The sequence below is a fragment of the Neofelis nebulosa genome, chromosome 12, assembly GCF_028018385.1.
Source record: "Neofelis nebulosa isolate mNeoNeb1 chromosome 12, mNeoNeb1.pri, whole genome shotgun sequence".
Taxonomy (NCBI): Eukaryota; Metazoa; Chordata; class Mammalia; order Carnivora; family Felidae; genus Neofelis; species Neofelis nebulosa.
In genome coordinates, this window is record NC_080793.1 from 33,597,884 (window position 1) to 33,625,054 (window position 27,171).

General features: G+C 45.3%; 1 long non-coding RNA gene across 1 annotated transcript in view; it reads right to left on the reverse strand.

Annotated features, from left to right (window-relative positions):
* LOC131491620 (uncharacterized) overlaps positions 1-27,171 on the reverse strand; it is a 36,763-nt gene that overhangs the window by 7,856 nt on the left and 1,736 nt on the right. Inside the window, exon 3 of the long non-coding RNA XR_009251552.1 lies at positions 9,412-9,462. This is a non-coding gene — a long non-coding RNA (uncharacterized LOC131491620). The remainder of the gene's footprint in view (positions 1-9,411; positions 9,463-27,171) is intronic.

Consider the following 27,171-nt stretch of genomic DNA (forward strand, 5'->3'; position numbering starts at 1 on the left):
GCTGTGTGGGAAGGAGGGGGCTTTCCATCACTGAGAGGCATCCCAGCCCAAACTCCATGATCACTTGGTGGGGTGTTAAGGACATGGTAGGGGTTGGACCTAAGGTTCCTCCCAGACACGAGCATCTACAGTTCCAGTCTGGAAGACAATCAACTGAAGTTGCTGAACAAACCTCCAAAAGAGATTTCCAGGTCCCATTTTTCCTTCCATCTCCTGTCATTCATTCCCTCTCTTGTGCTATGATTTCCTAAGAGCCTACTATGTGCCAGACTCTGTGTCACAGAAGATGGACCAGACAGACACAGCCCCTGCCCTCCAGGAGCTGATACCCTGTGACCCACACAACCAGTGGCCTTCCTGAAACTTCCTCTCCTATACCAAGACCTCCCACTCTGGACCTTGGCTCGTTCTGCTTCCCTGCCACCAACTCCTGCTGAAATCAAACCCAGCTCAAATGCCCTTTCGGGTATTCCCAACAGCAATGCCACCGCTACCCGTCTCTAGACAGCAAGGCATGAATGTACCTCACGGGCAGCCATGCTGACCTGCTTTCTATTTTTGGTAGATGTCATGGGGATGGGGAGTCCTTCCACAAGACCACAGGCCCATGGACAGCAGGGATTGTGTCCTACCTTGGCTTTCCAATGCCAGGCGTCCTGGCACAGAGAAGTAACTCATTCATTCACTCATTCATCCAACAAATATGCACTGAGCACCTATGATGTGACAGGCACTGTTCCGCCTCTGGGTCTACAACAGTGAACAAAACGGGCCTCAAGCTCTGTCCTCATTGACATTCTAGCAGCAACGGCTAGGTGGGCAAATCAATCACTGATGAATATGCGCCGAATCCTGAAAACTCCTTTTGAGACCCAACACCTAGACAAAGGTATATTTTAGGATCATTCGTATATCCACAGGCCAAGTATTTATCTAAACTAAGTGAGCTCTTGAAGGAAGCTTACCTTCCTCTGCGGTGTGAGTGTTTAAAAATCACCGGAAAGGGATTGTGTTGGAATTAGTCTTCGCAAGACAGCCTGGCTTTGGGGATCCAAAGCCATTGAGATATTAGTCTGAGGCTCGGATAAAAAAAAAATAAACTAAACTTTAGAGTCACAGAAATGATTCAATTTGAGGAAACACCAGGCCCAGGGACAGTAATAAGAAAAATAATCACAGCAAACACTTACACAGCATGGACTGTGTGCCAGGCCCGGGAGAAGCCCCTAATTCCCGACAGATGACAGGGCTGTCGGAAGGAAGGGGAGGCCACGAGAGGGGTGACCCTGACAGGAACCATCCCTTGAGACTGGGCCATTGTTCACTTGGGCTCCAACTGTCCCATGATCCGCAGCAAGCTTGCCAGCCAGTGCCTTTGAAATTCCCTGGACTTCAATGGCAGAAAAGACAGATCTTTGCAAGTGAAAGGAAATTTGATTCCTTAAAATAGAAAAATTGTGCTCAGGGAAGGAAATTCCCTAGAACTATGGAGGCATCTTTACTCCCTGAAAAGATTAAAAAGCGCATTTACTGAGCACCTATTATATGCCAGGAAGTGTGCTAGGACCTGATGGAAACTGTCATTTACTCACGGCTGGGTGCTATTCTAATGTGGGGCCATAGCCAGGAATGAATGAAATAGATTCTGCCAGTCCCCAGGGCTGACATGCAGCCAGGATGTCCCTACAGAACTGTCCCACTTATCAAAATATTTACATGTTTCTGTTCTAGCTGGTACAGAACAGCTGCCCTGAGTCCCTGGGCGCCCATCCCTGCCCCAGCTTCCCCAGGCCCTCTTCCCATCCTTCCCCCGACATCCCTATGATCCAACTACTTAGGAGTGGGCTCAAACACAACCGGGAGCCCAGAAAACCTGGCGTCCATCGGTGGCCCAGCCTGATCTGCTTGGCCAGTGTCTGTTAAATGTTCTGTTTGCCACCCCTTGCCTGGCTCTCGTGGATCTCCCACCCAGTGGGTACTTCGCATAGCCCCCAGCAGCCCTGTGAGGGGGAACCATGAACCCTCTCATACTCCTTCCAGCTCCTTAAATGCCACTTCCCCCCAAGCTTCCTTCTATAGCTGCTGCCTTCATCTTCCTCACCATGTCCTGTAGGGAGTTGATTCCAGTGGTCTGGTTTCCTACCTACGCACAACCCCCTGAATTTGTTTCTCCAGCCTGGACCCCTCTCCTCAGCTGGTCCTATGGCCAACTACCTCCTGGACATCTCCCTGGGAGGTCCGCTGCCACCTCAAGCCAAGGTCTCCCCAAATGACTGAGGTCAGCTTCTTTCCCAGACCTTTCCTCCTCCCCGCCCCCGCCCCCCACATCCTGCTGCGTTCCCCATTCCTCTCATTCAAACACACATGCATTCAGGGCACAAACACCCACAGAGCATCTGTTATGTGCCAGGCATGGTGCCTCACATTGAAGATGAGGGAGGAACGAAGATAAACCTTCAAGAAGCCTGTAGTCCATCAGGTGCCCAAGCTAGAAGCCTGAGCATCACCTCCGACTCCCCCATCGCTCACCCCTGCAGGAATGAGGAGCAAATCCCACAGCTGGCTTCATTCCCTCCATCTCCCCTGCCAAGGCCTGAGCCCAGATCCTCACCTGTCTCATCAAAGTGACTCCCAGCCTCCCTCCTGTGGGGCCCTCTCCAGTTCTCTGCAAATAGCCAGAAGGACACCTCTAGCACACATCCAAATCTGCCCTCTCCTTAGCTTAGAGCCTTCCATGGCTCCTCATTGCCCTCCGGAGGAAGTCCACGCTCTCTGGCCTGGCATTCAAGGCCCATCCTGGCCTCTCTTGATCCAGCAGGGTTGCCCTAGTAGGAAATGAGCTGTGGGTGGTGAAGCCATTAATTCCCAACCACCCTTCTGACTTCTTATCAGCCAGGATACACATGCACACAGAACCCATACACACACAGAGACACACAGATACAGACACACACACACATACTCAGATGTGCCCTGGGCCGTAAACAAGCAAGTCTATTTACACTGACATACATGCACACAGATGTAGTTGTCAGATTTAGCCAGTAAAAACGTAAGGTGCCCAAATGAACAACAAATCATTTGTTAGTATATCTGGACCGTACTTAGGCTAAAATATAATTGTTTATCTGAAACTCAAATTTAACTGGGCATTCTGTATTGTATTGGGGGACCCTACAAATCAAAAAAGATCTACAAAGACTTCGATCCCCCACAGAACACGGCTTGCACACTTAACACATATTACACGCTTACAGTACAGTTTATGTGTGAACGTGTACCTCACACTGTCGTGCCTCCACGACTAACGGGTATCTCACTGCCTGAGACAGAACCATGGCAGGGCCACGACATTGGCCAGCTGTGGTGAGCTCTTCAGGGAAATGTTTATTCTGTGAACAAATGCCTAATTGACAGGAATTCCTGGACGTCCAGCTCCAGAAATGTTGTGTGCCCAGAGTAGTAATCCCTGCGGAAGCCAGGCTTCCACTGAGCACAAAGCCCTGGCTATAGGAATAGCAGTGGCGCGAGGAGTCTGTGGTACCTGAGCCTCTGAACCTGACTTCAACACATCTGTACTCTGTGTCTTTGGGAAAGTCACTTAACCTCTCTTAGCCTCTATTAGCTCATCAGTATAATGGAAGTGTTCCCTTAATAAACCAGCACCTCAGGGTTATGGTGAGAACTGTTAAATGACATAATGCATGTGAAAGACTTTTTTAGAGTTTTGGTAAGAATGAGTACCTGTAAATAGACACAAAATCAAACAGATGCTAACTGCAATTGGATTCAGGGATGGAGTCGCCCCTCAGGTTGCAAGTGTAGCACAGAAGAGCAAAAAGGGGATAAAACATTGGAACAATTAAATTCAGGCAGTTGAAGAGGGTGGGAGGAAAGTTTGGGAGGGGAAGGATATGGTTATGGCATAGACGGTGGTGATAGTTGCATGGGTGTATACTTATCTTGAAACTCATTAGATTGTATACACTAAACATGGGCAGCTTTTCGCATGTCATACATACAAAATGGTATGTCAGTCATACCTCAATAAAGTGGTTTTAAAAATAATAAATTTAGGGGTGCCTGCCTGGGTGGCTCAGTAGGTTAAGCGTCTGACTTCGGCTTAAGTCACGATCTCATGGATTGTGAGTTCGAGCCCCATTTCAGGGTCTCTGCTGACAGCTCAGAGCCTGGAGCCTGCTTCAGGTTCTGTGTCTCCTTCTCTCTCTGCCCCTTCCCCACTTGCCCATGCACGCTTTCTCTCTCTCTCTCAAAAATAAATAAACATTAAAGAAAATTAAAAAAAACAATGAATTCAGGCATTAGTATGAATTAATTACTATAGTCACATCCAAAATAGGTTAGGTTCAGAATTCAGCACAAACAGGGAAATTGCATATGTTCAAAACACTTTGAAACTCTCTAGGATTGCATATACCATGTTGCCCAATGTCAAATAACAATTCTTATGCAAACTAGAAATTGAGGACCACTGAAATAAAATGAAGGCAGGGACAAAAGGAACTTCTATATGCAAATGTTTGGGCATTTTCTGCTTTTAAAGTGACTAGCAAATCTCTAGTGGTAAATGGTGGGGGTGGAGAATTCAAGAATTCCTTCTTGCCTAACTCTCTATTCTTTTTAAAACATTGAGTTTCTATATGGTAGACATTAGCATTGTCCACCAATGTTTCTGATTATTTTCCACCTGCAAACACAATAGGATTGGATGTCCCTGCTTTCTTGAACTTAGGAGAGACCACATTACCTGCTTGGGACAATGAAATGTGAAGTGATGTGCATTACTACCAGGCAAAGCTTTAAAATACTTGGAAACAATTCTTCATCTCCTCCTTCCTATGCTACAGTGACCAACAACATTCCAAATGGTGAACTCTGACTATCCAAGAGAGGCCAGTATAGAGCAGAAACCCCACAACCTACAATGGATGTGTAGCATGAGTGAGAAATGACCCCTGACTCTTTTAAGCCTTTCATATTTGGGAGTTGTGTGTTACTGCAGCAAGCCCCAGCTCATCCTAACTACTATGCTCCATAACATTACTACATATAAATAGATTTGTCTGTCGTCGTGAATATTTTTTAAGTGGCATTACATTATATACTGGGAGGAAAGCTCTAAGTAACTTTGTAAGTTAAATGAGCCTAGTGCAAAATCACGGCACTTATGCACTGCCCAGTTTCCTTCCAAACAGAATCTGTAGCAGCTCAGCAAGTCAAAATACATACTGGCAGACAGAGTAGCTAATATAACAATGGAGAGATGGGAATCCATTCAGAGAAAACAGGAGAGGATTGTACCTAGAAGATTTGCCAAAAGCCAGGAATGAAATATTGTATCATGGATCAGTGAAAGCATTTAGGAGTGGATAATAGAAGAAATTAGTACCAAAAAGTTCTGGACAAGAGGGCTGGGAGGGAGGTATGTTTACTGAATGCCTGCTGTGTGCCAGATACTGTGTTACATGCAGTGAAAATATAATTTCTTTACGTATTGGTCTCACTAAAACTCAATGAAGTAGAAACTGAGGCTCAGAGAGGTCAAATAAGTGGTCAAGTTCATACAGTGGCAGGGCAAGGATTCAAACCCATGTTGGCTATGCTCTTACACAGATGCTCTTATTGGAGCCATAGGGAGGCTGAGTTTGGCAGGACTCACTGGCCACCATTCACTCCAGGCACAGTTGAAATTTAACGAGGCAACAAGCTTATGCTCAGCTTCCCAACGGCTCAGATGGGAAGGTCTACTGAAGGGAACCAAGGTGTCCAGAGGCTCAGTCCCACACAAGGCAGCCCTGCTTATGACCTCTTGCTCTGCACCCACAAGGGTCCCGGGCTTCTTGGGAGTGTCCTCCGAGGAAGAAGCAGCATTCCAGGACCAGATGCAGACAGCTGTGTGCTTCCTGCCGCCTCTGGTGACTCATGCTGGGACAAGAAAGCCGCTTTTTTCCTGGATTCCCTGTCCCCAAATCCTAATCTGGGGAAAGCCTCCTTAAGCTCCCTGAACACAAGACTCTGTCTGGGTGGCTGGCGCACGAGAGGGGTGGAGGCCAATGACGTCCAGAACAAAGAGGAAATTCAGGGCAGGAGATCATTTTCTCTCCCTGGCATGCCTCCTGTGGCCATCTGGCTGAGGGGGCTGTTATTCAAACCTCTGGATCACGGACTGTTTGTTTTTTAGGAGCTTGCAGCTGATTATTTTCATCAGATTCCCTACAACCAACTGCGTTGGCTCCCTTCACGGGCAGACCTGTGCAGCCAGCACGTCCTCTCGGCTGGGTTCACAGTTCCCTTACAGGGAATGAGCAGCCTCGCTCTTCCCTAACCACTGAGTGGCCACTGGGCCAGGATGGGGCCATCACCTCTGGATACCAGGGCCAGGCCTCCAGATGTTCCAGCTGATGTCACCTGTAGAGACTGGCATGGAAAAGGAGCATCTGAAAGATCAGAAAGCCCCTGGTGGCCAGACCAGCTCCAGTGGCCTTTGGTTTTGTCACCCCAGTTCTGAAAAGGCAGCACCAACATTTTCTGGGCATCTCCAGAAAGGTGGGATATAAAGAGCTCAGAGAGGTCCGTTATTCTTGCTGTAGGGCAGCTGAACCTCCATTTCCTCTTCTGGGGCTTGGGGACAGTAAAGCTTTATGTCTCTGGGCTGTTGTAAGCAAATGCATACACACACAGTGACATATGTAAAAGGCCTAAGACCATGTCCGTGCACAGCAGGTTCTCAGTAAAAACTATGAGTTCCCATCTCTCATTTCTTCAAGGATATGATACACCAGCCTTTCCACTCCACTGGCTCCAAGGATAAGTGAAACAGCTGGGGTTCCTCACTGTGGGGACAGGATGCAGAGACTGAGGGCTTTCCTCCCAGAGGTGATAGGAATAGCCTATCTTCAAAGAAACTGGGTGATAACTCTTTACCCAGAAAGTCAAATCCAAGTGGTTTGGTAAGATGTGAGCTCAGTTACTCAACATGCCTTCTGGATGTCAGCCTGTCCATGGGGTCAGACAGATAGACCTGGGCAGCTGAATGGAAGCAGAAACCAGTTGTTCTGCACGAGGAAGGTCATGTCTCCTCTCCTGCGGGAGTCACACAAGCCCTGTGTGAAAGTCTGGCAGCCCCTTACCTAAGAAGAAGGTTCCCTAAGAAGGTTACAGCAATTTCTAAATCAAACATTATTTTTCATTCTTTGTATCTTAACTTCTCAGAGCTTCTCACTTCTGCCTTTAGGAAGTGAGAGAAACAGGGTATCCCTACAATGCCTTGCTTGGCTCCCCACTCCCAACCGTCTCTGCTCTCCACAGCTGACATGGCCCCAGATCCATGGTGCTGCCTTTCCCCAGGGTGCTCAGAGGACTCAGCTCCGGTGGTCCTGGGCAGCTGAGCCAGCAGGGAAGGGCTTTTGACCCCCTCCTGGTGTCAGTCCCAGCTCTGCAGCCCATTCCCTCAGGACCCCTGGAGTCCCTAACCCAGAGACTTGAATCCTGACCCTAAACCTCAGGCTTATGGCTCCCAGACCACCTCAGAAGCCACCCACTTTCCTAGAAACTCCCACAGTGCCCCCTCCTCAGCCCCTGGTTACAGCTCTGGCAGCTGCAGGCCCTTCCCTGGACCTCCAGACACTATTGCTTCTGGCCCAGCCCCAGACGGAGCTCTGTGCAGTGCAGCTGAACGGACCCACACTAGCTCACCTGAAGCAGCATCTCACTGCTATGGTGCCCCAGGGGTCCTGTGCACAGGAGGAACCCACTGCGCACAGGACAAGACGGTTATCGGAACAAGTGAATGACAGTGTAGTGTAAGAACTGCAGTAGAGGCACGCAAAGCATGGGAAGGTTGTCCTAGAGGATGTGAATCCACTCCACCCCCAGGTGTGGGAAGGGGGTCAGGGAAAGCTCTGGGGAGCCAGTGCTGTCCAGCTAGGAGTCCTGTTCCCCTAGAGCAGGAGACCAGAGTGGGACAGCCAATTTCTCATTGATTCAATGGTCACTTCTGTCTTTACCATAATCTGTCCCATTGTGGCCGTCTACTCCTGATTCACTTAATTTTACCTCTCAACTACAAATTCAAGGCAGAAGCTTGTCCTGAGTTTAAAACTCTGGATTTTCTTTAGTACAACAGTTAGTAAGGGAGACCTGGGTGTGGAATCAGAAACCCTTGATTGAAGCCTTCCATCTCTTGATCTTTAGAAGTGACTCTGACCACTCTGAACCTCAGTTTCCTCATCAGAAAAGCAGACAAAATAATTCCATCCAGGGCAGTTGCACAGTTCAGATGAAATAATGTGTGTGAGCCAACTTCATGAATCGGAAACCCCTCTGCCCATGGGAGAGTTTATCATGGCAGCAAGACCTTCCCATGGGCTGATCCAACAGCTTTCCAAGAAATGGAAGGAGCTACAAGAAAAACCCTGAATCTTAATTTTGCTCTGTTGGCATGCCTATAATTGCTGGGTTTGCTGGTCAACATGTGCCTCATAAATGAATTCTTAGCGGGCTTGGCATTTTGCATCTGCATTCTCCTGCAACTGCTTTGCAGCAGAGAAATCCCACCTGAATGGCAAGGATACATACCCAAGGTCCCTCAGAATAAGCTTCTGACAGATGGATGGGTGAGTCCAATGGCAATTTTGGGAGGTTGGGGGTGTCATTTAGAAAAAAAGCAGGAGAAGGGAAGCAGGGAGAGAAGGAAGGAGGAAGGAGGGAGCTTGTTTGAGGGGAAGGAGACGCTCATGCTTGCCCAATGCTCAAGAAACCTTGGTGAAGGTAGCAGGTGCGTACATGCTGCTGACCTGCTCCCGACCTCTCCAAGGGAGGCCCAGGGGGGGCCTGGCTCTGGAGGGGAAACCGGAGCTGGAAGTGGCTTTCAATTACTTTTCAACCGCTGGCCATGGGAAAACAGGAAGAGAGCATTCAAAGCAGGGAGCTCTCAGAGGCAGAGCCTCTCAGAGATGGTGGGAGTCCCACTGACTCTGGTGGGGGAGGGGACACCCGCAGGAAGAAACACCAACCACTGAACCTACTGTAAGAGTCCTGTCCTATGCTTGGGCTGAACTGAGGGGACAGAAGGAGAAGCGTTGGATCTGAGTCTGGGAAGCTCACCCCTGATGCCTTGTGTGTGGCCCCAGACAAGTCACTTCCACCCTGCAGGCCTCGGTGTCCCCTTGTGTGTATCTGGAGAACTGGACTGTGCAGATCTCTAAGCATCTTTCCCAAACTGACCCCTGTGGTCTCTGATGCAAATGTCCCATGAGGAAACTCAGGGAACAGAGGAGGGTGACTGGTCACCGAATTCCACACCCCTCCTCTCTGTCTGCTGGATTTCTCATCACCATCCACGCTGCTTACTGAGTACCTAACAAGAGAAGGCTGCTCACCAACACTTACACAGTTCTGCAGAGTCTGTTTGCCATGTCGTCCTGTTCACTCCCAACAGGACTGTGAGAAAATAACAATAGTTCATTGACTCATATTACGTGCCAAGCATTATTCTAAGCCCTCTACATATTTCATTTTACTTAATCCATGCCATCATATGAGGTATAGGTATTATTGTCCCCATTTTACTGATGTCCGCTTGCCCTGCCATACATGAGATGGTCCACAGGGCTCCTCTAGATGCCCAAGGACCTGGGGCCTATGAGCCTGACCTGCATGCTGCTCTCCACCACTGGGGCTCTCACTCCCACCTGTTTGCACTGGGTCCATATTTCTTTCCAGCTGTCCTTGGCTCTGGTCTCCCTCCTACCAGAGGGGAGTCTTGAAAAATCATTCTCCTGGTGCAGCAGGAAGAAGCCACTCGGGTGGGCTGCGTGCTGAGGGAGATGCTGAACTTCTTTCCACAGGTCTTCTCCTCCCCAGAGGAGGGCTGGCCTACCAGTCTCCCAGGGCAGCCTGAACAAGTGTCTGTTCTAGAAACTTGGCCGAATGTTCTTCCTTCCTCACTGGCTCAGAGGATCTGGGGTCATGTCTGCTGGGGTCAGCCCTCCACCTGTGTCCTAGATCCCAGGACCTCCCTCTCCTGCACAGCCTCCCCTCCCTGGCAGCCCCTCTCTCCCTCTCTGCTGGCTCCTTTCCACCCATTGCAGCTGAAGTGCAGCAGAGAAAGCCCGGACACAGAGTCCAGAGACAGAATCAAATCCGGCCCTGCCACTTACCAAATGCAGGACTCCAGATAGGATGAGCCACCCAGCTGAACCTCAGTTTCCCTAATGGAAGCTGGCGCTATAGAGACTATGGGATAGCACATTCTCTCTAGTCTGATTCCAACTGTTTCCATCTTGCGGCCTCTGCTCCATCCTGACCTGTCTCCTGCCTGCGGATTATCTAACACATTCACTCAGTAGACAGCCTGGACACAGAGAATACAGGCCCTTCTAGCAAGGTGTCCACAGTCTAGTGGGGCAGGGAGACAATAAACAGGTGATTACAAGACCATGTCCTGAGAACCATGATGTCAGAAGTCGAGGGTGCTTAGGCAAAGGGAGGAAAGGCATCTAATTCAGGCTTGGGGTGCCTGTGGAGGGTTCCCAGAGGAGAAGACATCAAGCTGGGAGCTGAGGGCTGGGAGCAATCAGTTTTTTGAAGGAGAGGACAAGTATTCCAGACAGAGCGAACAGCTTCACCAAGGCCCAAAGACAAGAGAGGATGAGCAGGTTAGGGGACATGAACGTGATTTGATTTGGCTGGACCACAGAGCATATGTATGCATGTGGGCATGTATGTGTATATGGGGGGTGTATGCATGCCTGTGTGTGCATGTGTGTACATGTGCATGCATATTGGAGGAGGAGAGGATAAAGAGGTGAGCCTGGAGAGGTGGGCATGGACTGACTCAGGCAGAGCAAGACTCTGAGTATTATACCAAGAGCAGTGGGCCCATTGGAAAGATTTTAAATAGAAAAGGGACATGGTCAGGAGTGTACTTTAAAAAGATCCATCTGTTTGCCATGGGCAAAGGGGGACCCGATTTAAAAATACATATATTAACAATAGCAGCCGTCTGTCAGGATGTGGAGCCACTGGAACTCCCATATTCAGATACACTAGGAGGTGCGCTTATAACCTGCCCCACCATTCAAAGAACTATTTGCAATACCAGTCAAGTTGAAGATCTGTTTACTCTTGACCCAGCAGCTCTGTTTCTTGGGAGACATGTGTGAGGATATTCACCACAGAGCCATTTGTAATAGTGAAAAAGCAGAAATGACCTAACCAGGCTGTAGGGGAGCAGCTCAGTAAACTACAGTTCATTCATACAACAGAATACCACACCGTGGTTAAATGAATGAATTAGATCTCCATGCAGCAAGGACAAATCTGAAACTATAAGGAGCAGTGGAAGAAATAAGGCAACTCGCAAAAGAACATGAACCCAATACCATATGGTTTGTGGATCCTCAGTAAAAAAGGTAGAAAAACATATATGGGAATAAATCCCATCAACTTAGGATAACACTAACTCTGTGAGGGAGTGTTAAGGGATAGGGTAGGAATTTTGCTGAGATTTTAATATTCTATTTCTGTAAAAGAGAGAAGTAAAACAAATATGGTGAAATGTTACCTGTTGAATCAAAATAGTGGGTATCTTGGTGTTTCTTGCATTATTTGCTGTACTTTTTTATATGTTTGAAGTGTTATTTCAATTAAATTTACAGTGGATTGGTGGAAAATAAGACACGGCGGGGACATATCTGCTGGGGAGGCTTAGGCTGTGTCCGTGGGTGGGGTGCCAGGGAGCCATACCAGGGGAACACCCAGATGGGACTGAGAGAAGCAGGTGTCAATGAACAATACCCCAGAAGTTGAATCTGCACAACTCCCGGCCCTCTGTGGTGTCTTCTTTCTTTCTCCTTTCTCTATCCTTGGAAGCTCATCAGAGCTCTGCCTCCAGAAAGCTTCCTCAGCTACTCCAGTGCTCAGAGATCTGTCTGTTCTGACATCCTGTAGCCCTTACCATATTGGTCACTCTAGGAATCATTTCACACAACTATGCCTGAACTTGTGGTGTCCATATGTGTCATTTCTCTAGCAAAACTGTATGGGTGAGGGGGCAGGAACCGTCTCTCGTGCTCTTGATGGCTGTCCCTCTGGGTGTGTCTACGTGGCTAATTGCTGTTTCCCAGGCCCTCACATAATGCCAGACCCATGGTCACTGCAGGAGAAATTCTAGCTGAATGAATAAATGAATAGATAAGTGAATGACTAAATGAGTTCCAGGAAGAATTGTTGAGGAAATGCCAAGAAGCAACATGGCAGCCCTAAATACAAACCATGACTTCGCCATCAACACGTAGCAACTTTGGGAAATTCACTTCACTTCTCAGAATCCATTCCCCCAGCTATGAAATGGAGAAAACACCCATCTTTCAGGATTGATGCTTATGGATATTATATATTGCTTGCTTATACATACCTATGAACGTTGTATATCATGGTAATTATATCCATAATACATCTCTAAGATGCCTATCATTTCCTCCCCAACCACACTCATGTCTCACAGAACTTTCCTTGTTCCTAGTCCAGAAAACGTGGTCTTTTATACGAGGTGATATGGTCCCTTCTGCAGGCAGCTGATGGAGTTCCAACCTAAGCTGGGCCAATCAGACTGTCCCTCCCAGGAGTTTAGACTGTAAAGACCTAGCCAACTGGCATACGTTCATCAAAAATTTGATAAGCCGCCTCTTCTAACTATTCCCTCCTGAGCTTGCACAGCCATATATTTTAGCCAGTGTGCTGTAATGCAGGATGAGAGCCTGGAAATTAGGGGGAAAAATAGGACACTGTCCTCCCTCCTGCCCCGTATCACACGCCACCTTGTTGGGCCTTTGGGGATGAGGCTTCTCTCTTTCACAAAGCCAATCCTGATTTGCTCCTCCCCACAGCCCTTAGCCTAGTTAGTGCCTGGCCCTGAGAAGGTGCTTTGGTAACATGGGTTTAGACCAGATCGGGAGCTTTGGGGATGGTATGGCTGTAGATTGGGTCCCAATGAATTGTGTTGGATTTGAATGGAATTGGACCAGGACTCATGACGGAGAGAAAAAGTAGGCTGGTTGAGTGCAAACAAACCCAAATCCTAAGAGGCATGTTTTGAGCAATTAGAGATGTTTACCTTGTGGCAGAAAAAGCTTGTGGACAGCAAACAGGAAAAGGGATCTGATGTTCTTTGTGGCTAAGAGAAACAAGTGTGGCATCATACTAGGAAAAATTATGTCAGACCAGCTCGTAGATATACTGGGTTGTCTTGTAAGGCTCCATGTTTGGGAGGTGTGCAAGCAGAGACCTCAGGCCATGCAGTCACTATTCGGGCACTGTAGTGGGGTTGGGCTAGATGACCTGCAAAGTTCCTAGCAGCTGGGGGCGTCTAAGTTTATGCTGTCATTTATTGGTGCATCCTAGATGAAACTGTTAGCCAAACTTCCAGTAATTAATGAGACCTCTCGGAAACCTTGGCCATCTGTTCTGAAATAAATATCAGACCAAGAGCATCCACGGAATAACTGTCATGATTTATCATTTCAGTTTTTATTATGCAGTTTTATTAATGTTGGATAGAGTTTTAAGAAAAGTTTTTTTGTCCTAAAAATGTTAATGGGTTGCCTGTCAGCTTCAAAAGAAGAAAAACTGCTATCGGGAAAATTGTGTAGTTAAGAGTGCTAACCTGGAAGTGGAAAGAAGCAGCCAAGTTCCAGCGCAGGCCCTGGCATGTGCTCAACACATGGACATACCCTGCTCTTTCTCTTTTACAGCCTTTTCGAAGTCACCAAGAGGACAAAATCAGGATGACACCAGGCCAGCTTGCAGAATCCAGTGGGAGTTTGTGGTCTATGTGATACCCGCGGACTGACAAGAGAGTTTTCCAAAGTGGTATGTGGAATAAGAGGTCCCCCTGCCCCATAATGAGTCCCCTTCCGGTGCTCCTGTTACTATAACAATCCACTCCTTGAATAAGCAGGCCATTCTCAGAAGAGGCAGAAAGTGAAGAGCTTGATGGGTGGGTCTTTGCGGGACAGGGTCCATCCTGCTCCTGTCTTCTTCTTGGGCCTTTTGGCATCTTGGTGTTTGCCAATAAGCCAACCCCAGGTAGACTTGGCCACCAAACAGCCATTTCCTTGCTCCATGAATCCAGCTTCCAGGGACCATACATCAAAGTCAGAGAGGCATCTACAGGGCAAACAACGATGAAGGATCCCCACACCAGCCAAATCACCTACAACTGTAGTTTTGTTTTTTTTTTAACCTTGGCTGTGGGAGCTTTTAAAAACCTAATACCCTACATCTAAAACCATTAAAATCAGAATCTCTGGGAGTAGGACATAGACATTAGCATTTTACCTTAAAAAAAAAATGAGATATACTTTACATACCTCTGAAACGTATAGATCTTAACTACATATCTTAATGTGTTTTAACAATGCATACACCCATGTAGCTTATGCCTCTATCAAGATTTGGACCATTTCTATCACATCAGAAAGTTTCCTCCTGTTCCTTCCTAATCAATCCCCATCCTCAGACTTCAAGATGCTACCACTGTTCTGATTTTCCTGCCTTAGATTGTTTTTGCTTGTTCCAGAATTGCATATAAATAGAATGAAACAGGGGTGTCTGGGTGGCTCGGTTGGTTAAGTGTCCGACTTCAGCTCAGGTCATGATCTCACGATTCATGAGTTTGAGCTCCATGTTGTGCTCTGTGCTGACAGCTCGGAGCCTGGAACCTGCTTCAGATTCTAGGGTCTCCCTCTCTCTATGCTCCTCCCCTGCTCATTCTCTGTCTCTCTCTCAAAAATAAACATTAAAATAAATAAATAGATAGAAAGAAAGAATGATACATTATGTACTCTTCTGTGTCTGGCTTCTTTTACTTAGCATAATGCTTTTTAGATTCATCCATGTTTTATATGTATCAGTAGTGCATTCCTTTGTCATTGCTTACTTTTATTCCGTTGTGTGGATTTATGCAATTCATTCCTCCATTCAGCGTGATGGTTGATGATTCTGAATAAAGCCTCTATAAACATTCACATACAAGTCTTTGTGAGGACATATGTTTTTCTTTCTCTTGGTTAAGTACTCAGGAGCGGGACTCCTGGGTTATATCAGCAGTGTATGTTTAACTTTATAAGAAACTTCCGGACTGGTGTATGAGGTGTTTCATTTTACACTCCTACCAGCAATGGAAGAAAGTTCCAATTGCTCCACATCCTTGCTATCACTTATGTCAGTTTTTTTAGTAACCTTTTTATTTTTTTAATTTTTTTTTTCAACGTTTTTTATTTTTTATTTTTGGGACAGAGAGAGACAGAGCATGAACGGGGGAGGGGCAGAGAGAGAGGGAGACACAGAATCGGAAACAGGCTCCAGGCTCCGAGCCATCAGCCCAGAGCCTGACGCGGGGCTCGAACTCACGGACCGCGAGATCGTGACCTGGCTGAAGTTGGACGGTTAACCGACTGCGCCACCCAGGCACCCCTAACCTTTTTATTTTAGAACAGTTTTAGATTTACAGAAAAATTGCAAAGGTAGTAAAAGAGAGCTCTGATGTATCCTGAACCCAGTTTCACTTATTATTAACATCTTAGGTTAGTATGGTATGTTTGCGACAATGAATGAACCATTTTTGGCACCTTTACATTAACTGAAGTCCATTATTTATTGAGATTTCTTTAGCTGTTACCTAATGTCTTTCTTCTATTCCAGGATCCTGCCCACAAAACCATATTACATCTAGCCAACACGTCTTCTTAGGCTCCCCTTGGCTGTGATGATCTTGGCAGTTTTGAGAAGTATTAGTTATTTTCTAAGATGTCCTCAGTGGGGATTTATATGTTGTTTTCCTCAATATTATGCTGGAGTTAAGGATTTTAGAAAGGAAGACCACAGAGGTAAAGCACCATTCTCATCACATCACATCCAGGGTACAGTTACCACAACTTATGACTCTTGATGACCTCAGTCATCTGAATGAAGTATCGAGAAAAAGTCTTCAACATGCCCACATTGTTATTTGCCTTCCCAATGCTCTTCATTCCTTCTGCAGTGTCCAATCTGCTTTATCCTAATCCAGTGAATTTTTAAAATATCAGATATTAGGTTTTTTAGTTCTAGAGTTTCTGTTTGGTTCTTTTTTGTCATTTCCATTTCTCTGTTTGGATTCTCCCATTTGTCCACTCATTATGTCCAACTCTTCATCTTCTATTAAATCGACGAACATTTTGATAATAGCTATTTAAAGCTTTTATCTACTAATTCTATCATTTTATATCTCTGGACCTGTTTTTACTAACTGTTCTTCCTTTGAGTTTGGTGCACGTTTCCCTGCTTTTTTGTGTTTCCAGTAATTTTTGTTTGTTTGACAGACATTGTGGATACTATGTTGACACTCGGGATTGTTACCTTCCTTTAAGGAGTGTCATGTTTTTGTTTTGTCTTTTTCTGTTTTGTTTTGTATTCTTCCTGGCAGACAGTTAGCTTTATTCTAAAGATAGAAAGGCAGAGACTTCCTGGGGTCTCAACTGACTGTCCAGGGCATTGGGTGAGGGCTATCTAATACAGCTAGTCCAAAATCCAGCATCTGTCAGCACTGCGAGACTACCAAAATCTCTGTCCACCTCACAGCCCTCGGTAGCTGTTTCCCACCAGGTTTCTCAGAGTCTAACTCTGTTCATGTACAGCTTACTACTCAGCAAAAGACTTAAGGGGGATCCATGAATTTGGATCCACGAATTTGTGAAAACTGATACACCAGTATTTTTTTAATGTTTATTTGTTTTTGAGAGAGAGAGAGAGAGAGAGAGAGAGAGAGAGCGAGCATGAGCAGGGGAGAGGCAGAGAGAGAGAGGGAGACACAGAATCCAATGCAGGCTCCAGGCTCTGAGCTGTTGGGACAGAGCCCGACACAGGGTTTCAAACTCACAAACCATGAGATCATGACCTGAGCTGAAGTCAGACACTTGACTGACAGCTACCCAAGGGCCCCTCACATTACCATTTTTTTTAAGTTCCTTTAGTGATTACAACAAACAGCCAAGGTTGAGAACATTGACCATTAATTCCCTAAAGTGAAGGAGCTGGAAAAAAAGGCCCTGGTACCAAAGAAAATGCAAAACCAGTTTTTGGGACAAAGTCATGAAGGATGTTGATAAAGGAGCTCTCCCCTAAAATGGCACTAATCTGGCAGACATAACGGAATAGAATCCAAAACAAATCAATGAGAGAAGTTTAGTGTACTTCCTGCTTTAAAATGATAAGCCATGATACTCTTGCTCTGTTTGAGAAGCCCCGTTAGGACCTTCCTATCACCTAAACTGCAGACACTAAAGTGATACCTGGTCCAAAAGAATGCCTGAGGCACTAAAGCCATCAGGTGGAGGAATTTAGTGATTTCCTGTTAGCTGTCAGGTTCTAAGCTCAGAGAATACAGAGAGTTATAAGAGGTCATTCCTGCTCCAGAGTAGTTCCCAGTCTGATTCCCAGTATACAGAGAGGTAAACGAAATACATTTCAGACTGTGATAGGTCCATGGTATGGCAGAGATACAATCAAAGTGCTTTTAAGAGTGTGGTTATTTCTAGCTTTGGGTCTGAAAGTCTTCACAAAGGAACTGTTTTTAAGCCAAGTTCCGTTAAGGATAAGAAGAGTGAAGAAGGTGGAGAAGTGAAGAAGGATGTTCAAGGCAAAGAGAACATACTCGAGGGAGAAAAAAATAGAACGTGGGGGGAATTGGGGAAGTTCAGTGTAGAAGCATGAGGAGTAGAAGCATGGAAAGGTAGAAAGAAGATGCCATCACCCTCCCCATCGAGTGAAATGAATCAAATTTAGAAAATAACTTAAAAACAGTTTTGTTGATTGATTTATAATGAACCATACCTCACTTACTAGATCTTTGACAGAAGTTTAACAATGGTCTGTCAGAGTCAGGGACATGAAAACAAACACCGTACATGGAATCAAAGATGTCTGACCATGTGAACCTGAGCTGAAGAATGTAACCTCACTAAAGTTACACAGTGCATTTTAGCATAGAACTGTGGAGAGTGACCTTTACACAAGGGTGGTGACCCTCCTTCTTGTTACTGTATAGGCACAGGCATAATTGCTGGGTGGACTGGGAGACTTAATGATTAAAGACACTTGGCCTTGGGGACCCTGGGTGGCTCTGTCGGTTAAGTGTCCAACTCTCGATTTTGGCTCAGGTCATGATCTCACGGTTCGTGAGACTGAGTGCCAAGTTGGGCTCTGCACTAACAGTGCAGAGCCTGCTTGAGATTCTCTCTCTCCCTCTCACTCTGCCCTCCCACGCTCGCACTCATTCCCTCCCTCTCTCTCTCAAAATAAATAAATAAACATCAGAAAAAAAAAGACACTTGGCCAAATGTGTCTTGGAGACTTCTCATGGCCAGTGAATATGAGTCTGAGGCCTGTGGCGCCCGTTTACTGCAAGTTTGCCCCTGAGGAAGTCCTGTGATTCCTCTTACCCTCAGTCCCCTCCTCCGTGAAATGGACACATTAATACCTACTGGCCCTGCTGTCCCACGGGGATTCTCAGGAAAGACCAAATGACCTACTTTGTGTGGAAAAGCCTTGTAAGGTTTAGAGCCTGACTGTGATGCAAAGAGTTATGATTACTAATAATAAACAAGAAGAATGTGTGACAATGACCAGAATTTCCTGTTGAGACAACAACTCCATGAAACCATTAAGAGAGGTAGGATGTTTGTCAATTCCACAATGAGAGTTATGCTCTGGTATTGTTTCAACTGTCTCCAGGGAATAAAGGGTTTGACAGCAATAAAGAATGAGCCAATTTGTCCTAAAGATTCTTGTTCTTTTTAGAATCGTTTCAATAGTTTTCGGTACCTTCCCCAGGCTTTTCTTGCCTATTCTGCCAGGACTGATGAGAACTGTGCATTATTCAATTAATTTTTTCTTTAAAAGAATTTGTCTTCCCATGTGCTAATACTCACATAATTCACGTCTCAGAATACCACCCTGCTACCCAGGCAACCCTCAGGCTGGGGCCCTGCAAAACATCTCTTTCCTCAATGACCTCAGAAGTTTCTTCTGCTTACCAAGAAAAGAGGGAAATGCGTGCCCGGAGACCAAACCAGTCTGCCGGATCCCCTTCATTCCCTCTATCAGCTCAGGACCAGAGGCTTTCATGTGGTTACCAGTTGGCATTTATAAATTTGTCAAAGAAAGGAGTGTGGGCAAAGCCCTCTGGGGGATACACACTGCCTTTCAGAAATGCAACAGAAGGATTCTTTCTTGCTGGTCTAATGATGCCTGGTGGTGACTTTGATGACCTATGGAATGTCATTTTCATTTCATGGCCTCACACAAAGTAGCCGACTGCCCTCCTCCATATCCTGTCACAAAGAGCCTGTGGATTCTGGTGCCAGATGGCGATCCAAAGCTTTTTCTTGAACTTCTTCCAAATTTACACTAAAATAATCAAGCTCCTATAATAATGGGGAAAGTCCTGCATCACCACCAAAAACCTGGAAAGGGTTCCCTCTGGCTAGAATTTTACAGCACTTCTCAAATTTTAATGGGCACATGAATCACCTGGGAATCTTGTTAAAGTGCAGATTCTGATTCAGTAGGTCTAGGATGGGACCCAGGAATCTGCATTTCTAACAAACTCCTGGGTGATGGTCTTACTGTTGGTCCCTGGACCACACTTAGAAGAGCCAGAAGTCAGAAGACAAATTCTGAGCAATTCTAGAACTCAAAGGAAGTGGTTAAAGAGATGCATATGGTGGAAGAAAGGTTGAAGAGGGAATCAAGAGCTACAATGGAGCTTCTACATATAGATAAGAAGAGAGGACACAGAGAAAAAGAATGGAGGCTGCACATATACTTCAACTGCAGAAAAACTCATTAGTCTTAACTCATCATATTACTATAGCAGGGCAGAAATACCACATGATTATTTTGATAGATGACCAAATCATTTGAGACTATTCAACATTCCATCATCATTTTCCTCCTCTGCCTCCTCCTCTGCCTCCTCATTGCCATCAGGAGAGAGAATATTTTCTTAAAGTGACAAGTGTACTCTACGTAAAATCAAGTCAAGTGGGATGTACTCTATGTAAATCAAGTCAAGATGCTTAATGGTGAACTGCTAGAGCCATTCCCATTCCCATCAGTAACCAAAAAGATGTCCATGCCCATCAGTGTGACTAACGCTGGTCTGCACATCCTAATCCAGACAACCAAATACAAAACTGAAATTAGGGGTGCTATTAGTGAGGGTGATGTTCAGTTTCACGTAATCACGGCTCGAACAAAATAGAAGTGTCTTCTTCTCTTGCCTAAATTGCAGGGAGCAGACCAGCCTGGCATAGCAGCCATCCCATGAGTCCAGAGACCCAGGCCTTTCTGGTTCTCTGCTCAGTCTGCACGGACGGGGCTCTCCTGCTGCAGCTCCGCTATAACTGGCTGCATATCTGATGTCTCAGACCTCATGAATATTTAGCGCTCCCTTGGTTTTTCCAGCTCACATATGCTTTGTTTACTTTATCTATAATGTGTCACACAGCTACTTGTTTCTATTGTTTCTAAGGCAGAACATAAATTTTTAAATAATATAGCAATGCACATCACATGAAATAACTATATTACCTTAACAAAGCTAAACAAAAATAATAAACGTATGATAATGACTACACATTTTTTAAATGAGGGATAGTATAAATTTATCCTAACAAATACTAAATTGTATCGTAAAAGGGCAAGAAATTCAACAGTGTGCTAACAGCTGAAAAGAGAGATCAATGCAGAAAAGAAAGGTCAGAAATAGTCCTGACGATATATAGAAAATAGTAGATGCTAAGACAATTGTTTCCAAATCAATGAGAAAGAGATGTATTGGGGTACAATTTGCTAACTACATGGAAAAAAATAAAATTAGATGCCTACCTCACACCATTTACAAATTCCAAAGGAATTAAAGCTATAAATGTAAAAATGAAACAATGAAAATACGACAGGAAAATCTGTGTATGTCTTTAGATAATCTTAGGTTGGAAAATGACTTTTATTTTTTTTTATTTAAAAAAATTTTTTAATGTTTATTTATTTTTGAGACAGAGAGACAGAGAGAGACAGAGCATGACGGGGGAGGGGTAGAGAGAGAGGGAGACACAGAATCCGAAGCAGCTCCAGGCTCTGAGCTGTCAGCACAAAGCCCCGACGTGGGGCTCAAACTCACGAACTGCAAGATCATGACCTGAGCCAAAGTCGGAAGCTCAACTGACTGAGCCACCCAGGAGCCCCAGAAAATGACTTTTAAATCTGCCAGCAAAGATGGAACAAAAACTGAAAATGTCAATCAACATGATTCTTAATTTTCTCTTTTTTTTAAGATTTAATTTTTTTTTTTTAACATTTTTTATTTATTTTTGGGACAGAGAGAGACAGAGCATGAACGGGGGAGGGGCAGAGAGAGAGGGAGACACAGAATCGGAAACAGGCTCCAGGCTCCGAGCCATCAGCCCAGAGCCTGACGCGGGGCTCGAACTCACGGACCGCGAGATCGTGACCTGGCTGAAGTGGGACGCTTAACCGACTGCGCCACCCAGGCGCCCCTAAGATTTAATTTTTAAGTAATCTCCACACCCAACATGGGGCTTGAACTCACAACCCCAAGATCAAGCATCGTATCTTCCACGAACTGAGTCAGCCAGGCGCCCTGATTCTTAATGTTAAAGGTCTGTACGATTCTTGTAAAAGGCCAAAATTGAACTGGAATAATTAAGTAAGAAGGCTCTGGAACAGGCCTAGCTAACTAGCCTAATTCTTCATCAGGTCCATGAAGAAGTGCTGGTAGGTCACACCAAATGGACACTATGGTTTTATCCATATGCTAGTGGAAAGGTGTTACACATATATAATTTTTAATCTTTCAGAAAGTATATGGTCAACATGGGTGAAACTTGAAAACAGTATTCCAAATGAAAATCAGACCTGACACGCCACATGTCATGGGATTCTTTTTTAATGAAAAGTCCAGAATAAGCAAATCCATAGAGACAGAAAGGGACCTAAGGGGAGAGGCAGATGGGATGTGATACTCATGTATGTAGTATGTCTTTTGGGGATGATGAAAATGTTCTGGAATTAGACAGTGATAGTTGCATAACTTTGTGAATATACTAAAAACTATGAATTGTACACTTTAAAAAGGCACATTTTATGGTATGTGAATCATATCTCAATTTAAAAAAAGAAAAAGAAAGGCGTATGCTACAATTCACTACCAAGCATGGATTCAGTTCTTTTCAACTGATCCTGATGCCTCTATAACATAGTGAGTTAAAAGAATTCCCTTAGGGTATCATTAAGACTTGGTGCCTGGGCAAGGCTCACAGAAAGGATCTCTATGGCTTGATGGCCAGGGTGGGCTAGCAGGGGACATGCCTCCTTACTTTATGATGCAGGTCCCACACAGCCAATCCATAAACCCACGACCAGGTTAGATTTAGCCACGCATCCTCCAAACAACACAAAAAAAACTCTGCTTTTAGTTTACAAATTTAAGTAAGTATGTCTGGACTTCCAGTGGGTGGATTTGGCCATCTGTGGTTTCAGAGCATTTCTGAGCTTTTGGTTCCAAGACCATGGCCTTGAACTCACGAGGATTGGGATCCTCTCCCAGAACTCCTGTCCACACCACTTTCCCGCAACTCTGTTGTCAGTGGGCCTTTTGTCCATCTGATACCGTGTGAGTTACAGACAGGGCTTATCAGAGCCAGAAAGCAACTCAGAAGTTAATCACTCTGACTACCCTAATTCCCACCTCCTACAATCACATTTAATGGATGAGGTCCAGAAAGGAGAAGGAGCCATCTACAGATTATCCCACAAATAAGTGAGGAAACTAGAATTAAGTTAAATTTCTGTGTCCCAGTTCCCAAAGCATATGTGGTTGTATATCCAATTACTTCTGTTGCAACATCAGCCTTAGTAACTCCAGTTGCAATTAAATGGTCTCCCACACAGTGAAAAGCAAATGGAAAAGCACCGTCCCAGCATCAAGACAAGGGTATTACCTCTTTCAGAATGCTCCAGACAACACAGCAATTTGAAAGCCATGCTCAGGCAGACACTGTGAGAACATACACCTTCTCCAAGTTTCCTAATGACTCCATAAACGTATCCTTGTTCATAGCTGCAGATGGAATTCATAGGAGGGACCCAAGTATCTGCAGAGCAAATCTGACAGTCTCATAAAATCCAGCAGTAGAAAGGAAGCATTTTTCCTCTTCATCTCCTCTGTCAATGCAGCAGTTTCTCCTATGATCCAGATACCCATTCATTCATTCATTCATTTAACCAACAAACACTTTCTGAACACCTACAGTGTGCCTGGCCCTGTGCTGGACAGTGAAACATGGAAATGGATCAAGATAAACCTGCCTTTAAGGAGCTCCCAATCTGTTGGGAGATGCTCCTATATGGCCAGCACCGGCAGAAGGGAAAGGTAAGAGCCAGAGAGTTTATGCAAAGGACCATGGAGACACAGGTGAGGTCCTGATTCTGGCTTGTGGGTCAGGAAGGCTTCACAATGTTGATGGCATTTAAGCTGTGTCTTCAAAGTCTTCAAATGGCAGAGGGGGTAAAGCTCTTATGACAGAGAACAGATGAGAAAAGGCACAAAGCATGAGGAACATGGTGTGTTCAGGAAAGGGGAGGAGACCAGGGTTTCCGGAATGTGGTACCTTGAGCTGTGTTATGTTGACCTGTCCTCAGTGAGTGTCCATCACTAAAATATGAGTTTCCTGGCGTCAGCTAGGGACTGTGCATTAGCCCGTTCTGAATCTCCATCACCTAGCACGGTGCTTAGCACCTAGTCAGCACTCAGCAACCTTTTTCCAAGTAAATGGATAAAAGAAGAGTTAACATGTATTAGGCACTAACTACATGGCAGATGTTGTAATGAGTGCTTTAGATACGTGAAATAAACCTGATGGATATGGTAGTATTATTATTCCTATTGTTAATATCCCCCTTTAACAGAAGAGATGACTAAGACACAGAAGCTTCACACAGCTGGAAAGAGGCCTATTTGATCTTCAGACCCAGGTCACCTTCTGCCAGATGAATGTCTTCCACCGTTTTGGGTCTGTCTCTCCGCTACTCTAGGGGACAAGGCTGTGTCTAGTTCCTGCACTTTGCTCTCTGAAATACTGCTCCGTCACTGTAGTGGGGATGAATGGTAGGAGAGGGAGTTAGGATCCAGGTTGTAAAGAGCCTTGCCTGCTAGGCAGAGGGTCCCGGACTAGACTTTAGAGATGGTGGAAGGTTCAACACAAGCCAACAAACATGCTTGGTTCTTTCAGTACTTATCATGAGCCTTGCCATGGACTCTGAAGTCAGCACAGATTTCCTGGGAAGAAGAAAATAGAACCCCAAACTCCTTAGCTCTGTGTCAAAGTGGCACAATCAGATATCCAAGAAGTGGTGAGTAGGGCAAAAACCATCATGGGTTAAGGCTTTCTCCATGTGATAGTCTCAAACATCTGGCTCCTTCCTATGCTCTAAATTTGGAACAACTACATATTCACTTCCTCCTAATCAAGATAAGCCCAAGACCGAGAATCCAGACAATTGTGCTAGGTCATTTAATTGCCTTCCTCTTGGAAACCTTGAGCTAGCCATAGGGAAATTCTCTGGCCAAGGCAAAGAATAAAGGTCAACACTATGTCGCATCCTGATGCCTTTTACAGACCCCAGGAGCCACAGGAGAAATCAATTCCAGTCAAACAAGTTGTGAATTTTTTTGTTTTTTGTTTTTTTTTTTAGTGGAGTCAATATTTTAAGATTCTCCAAGTCATGGAAAAATATACACTAAGAACATGAAAACAACACTCACTGTCTCCAACAGCATAAAATTGACTTCTCATTGTTGTCTAAATAAAACCAGGCTAATTCCATCAGGAGGCTGTGTTCCTTAACCCACCATAAAATGATGTGTTATGAAATATTAATGGAAAAAATAGTATTACAAATGATTCCTACTTTTCCTGGCTGCCCACAATTTTGTTATTAACCATGCTTTCTTTTTTAAAGCTTTTTTTTTCGGACTATGAAAGTAATAGGTACTCATTGCTGAAATTTTGGACAAGAAAAAGAAAAACGAAATAACAATCGCTGCAACCCACTATTAACAAGTTATTTAAAAAAATTTTTTTTTTTAACGTTTATTTATTTTTGAGACAGAGAGAGACAGAGCATGAACAGGGGAGGGGCAGAGAGAGAGGGAGACACAGAATCCGAAACAGGCTCCAAGCTGTCAGCACAGAGCCCGACACGGGGCTCGAACTCACGAACTTTGAGATCATGACCTGAGCTGAAGTCGGACGCTTAACCGACCAAGCCACCCAGACGCCCCTTAACAAGTTATTTTTTAAACAAAAATTGAGGTCATAAAATCTGAAGTTTTTTTCATTTCTCATTTGTAAGTAGCATAATCCCATACACTGAGTATTCTTCAAATATGTCATTTTTATCAGATATATGAAATTGCTCAGTGTGGAAGTGCCATAATTAATTGAGCCAGTTACCAGCCTGTGGACACCCAGGTTGTTCCCAGTCTTTTGATTTTATAAATCAATGTGTGTAAAATGTTCTCATGCAAATGTCTTTGTCTTTCTAAGAGTTTCTTTAGGAAGTAGAATGACTAAACCAAGGGGTATGAAAAACCTAAGGTTCTTGATAGATATTGCCAAATGGCCTTCCACTGTGTTCAACAAATACTCATTGCGTGCCTAAATGCCAAGCGTGATGCTGGGCACTGGGGATACCACAGTGAGTGGGAGACAAACTTCCTGCCCTCCGGAGCTATATTCTAGTGATGGTACCGACGTAGCTTCCCACCAGCCATTTATGAGCATGCCTGGCTCATTCCCTCACCAGCATGATGATCAGTTTATGAGTAAACCTTGAGTAACCGGTAGCCTAAAAGTGTTCTTTCAATTACTGGTTGAATTTGCTAGTTTTTGATTAACATACTTTCCCATATAGGTAGCAACCATCTCCATTTGTACATGTAAATTGCATGCTCACGTCCATTTTTGTATGATGTTTGTCTCCTCTCACTGGGAAAAGTTTTTCATATATTCTAGATGCCAACTTGCTGCTGCCATATTGTACAAATACTTTTCATCTGCACTCTGGATATTTGTGGTGCTAACTTTCATTCATTTGGCAAATCCTGAGCACCTACCAGTATTGGGGGGTGGAGAGGTAGACAGAAACAGACATGGTCCCCTTGGGGGAGACAAACCTGCTTCATGAGAGAATAAGACAAAGGACTAAGAGACGACATGCCCTTGCATGTCCCTGTTATGACTGAGGACATGAGTCTCAGGGACAACTCCTGAGAAGCAGAAGCTGAGACAGGGAAGCATCCAGGGAGTGCTCTTCCTGGGCGTGAGGGGGCACCTACAGGGAGTGAGGGAGGCAGAAAGGGAAGGGAAAGGACTGGCAAGAGAATGTGCTCTCCTGTGAAGTCTCTCTCTGTCCTGGTCCTTGCTGGCATGCTGGCTCGGAAGCATAACCTTCACAGCAGAGATTCCTTCCTTGAAGTGGGGGTGGGTGGCTTTTTGTGAACCCTGCCACCAAGTCAGACACTGGTTATGAGATGCTTCTGGAGGGTGGGGAATGTGGCCTCCCAGGTAGGTAGCTCCCCAGAAGAGGCAGCTGTGAGTGCCAGCAGTCAATGCTGTCGCAAGTTGGGGTGGGTGCAGGAGCCTGGCAAAGGGCATGTGGGTGCGGCCCTGTGGTGTGTCCCACACATGTCAGAGAAGCTGAAAGGCCAGTGTGGCATGAGGGGCGAGGGTGGGGAGCACCACGATCAGCCTTGTAGTTAGCAGAGATCAGTTTGGTTTCAGTGTGGAGAATGGACAGGGGAAGAGGGCAGAGAAGAACTGCACGGTCTGGTGAGTTTGGGGAGTGCAAAACACACAATGCCCCACCTTGGGTCCCTTGGGACCATGATAAGCATGTCAAAGCCTCTGAGAAATCCTACAATACAGAAACTTGAGTAACTTTGCTCAGACCCACAATTCTCAAGAAATCACAGGGAAATCGATGAACAGAAGGGGTACAGCATGACAATACAAAGGGTGAACTCCA